The sequence below is a fragment of the Echinops telfairi genome, unplaced genomic scaffold (genome assembly GCF_000313985.2).
Source record: "Echinops telfairi isolate 266 unplaced genomic scaffold, ASM31398v2 ScPeMD7_7424;HRSCAF=8462, whole genome shotgun sequence".
Lineage (NCBI taxonomy): Eukaryota > Metazoa > Chordata > Mammalia > Afrosoricida > Tenrecidae > Echinops > Echinops telfairi.
The window spans coordinates 39,267,249-39,268,550 of record NW_022111324.1 but is presented as its reverse complement, the minus strand read 5'-3'; the positions used below and the strand labels follow the sequence as shown (position 1 = coordinate 39,268,550).

The following is a 1,302-nucleotide window of genomic DNA, read 5'->3' as shown; positions in this document are numbered from 1 at the left end:
GGTATATATGGTACACAGTTTTGTATATGCTCACAAGGCAGGGTACCTGATTCAGGATCAGAGCAAGCTGACACATGTATGGATTTCAGTGAGAGGCCAAAAGAACCAAAAAGCTCTAGAATGGAACAGAAGTTCAGGGTGCTTTCACAGAAAGCATCTCCTGTAAAGGACCTATCCCCAAGACAAATTTCAGTGATTATAATCTAATCACACATACTCTGGTGAAGACAAAAATACCAACCTGTGAGCTTTCACCAGATAAATCCCCAGGTCTCAATAACTGTAGATCAGCAGACCAACCCCATCAAAAACTACTTCTGGCCATCGACCCGAGAAAGGGAAAAGATGAAAAGAGTCAAGAAATGTCTCCATCCAAGTCAGACTGGAAATGTTTGTTCTCTTTTGGAGCAAGCACAGCCAGCCACAGTCAGCACTTGTAAAAATAAGGAGCTACATCCATCTCAGAATGAGTCTGTACACAGAAAATCAAATAATCTGTTTTGGGACATAGATTTTAAACTTAAGGTGAAAAATTCCATGCCAAAATATCTTCCTACAGAAAATCTAACCTCAAAATTAAATAAATACATAAAATGGATGATTTGCCCATAGAAGATGAATTATTAAAACAGTTATTCAAAAACAGCACAACTATAGTTGGGAATTGAACCTAGTTCAAAAACAAGAGAAAGATGTCAATATTAGAAAAGAAAAAAAGATTGACTATAATATCAGAAAATAACACAGTATCTCAATAAAATGAAAGGGGAAAGAAATATGAGATCAAGGAAGAAGCGTGGTGGTTAAAATATGCAGAACTGTCCAACAGTGATGAGCATCAGGTTGATGGAGATATACTTCCAAAGAAGATGATCCTGATAGAATTTAGATCATTGGTAACTTATAAAATTATGTCCAGAAATCCATCCATTGTAAACAATAAGTATGCTCAACTAAAGAAGTTCAAGAAATTCAGAAAGGTCACATTTCCTGGAGCATGGAAACTTCCACCCATTATTGGTAGATCAGATCGAATTGTTTGTTCATCATGCTTGAAAGAATAAGAAGAGTGGTAGAGGTAGGAAATAGAAGTGCTTAGTCAATATGCAAAAGAAGTGTTTCTTTTTGATGATCCCTTTAGGTGTTAACCTAATATGAAAAGGAGAAGAGAACCACATTTTTAAAGAAGATGTTGAGAAAAATTCCTTGGCAAGCATTACTTCTTGTTTCCTATGGTACATGGATATGTGGAAATGACAAATATTGCATGGCCTACATTTATTCAATAAAATACACAAAATT

General features: G+C 35.6%; 1 pseudogene; it reads left to right on the top strand.

The window, feature by feature from the left end:
• Nucleotides 1-1,184, top strand: part of LOC123522571 — a 13,123-nt pseudogene extending 11,939 nt beyond the window's left edge.
• The last annotated feature ends 118 nt before the right edge of the window (nt 1,185-1,302 follow it).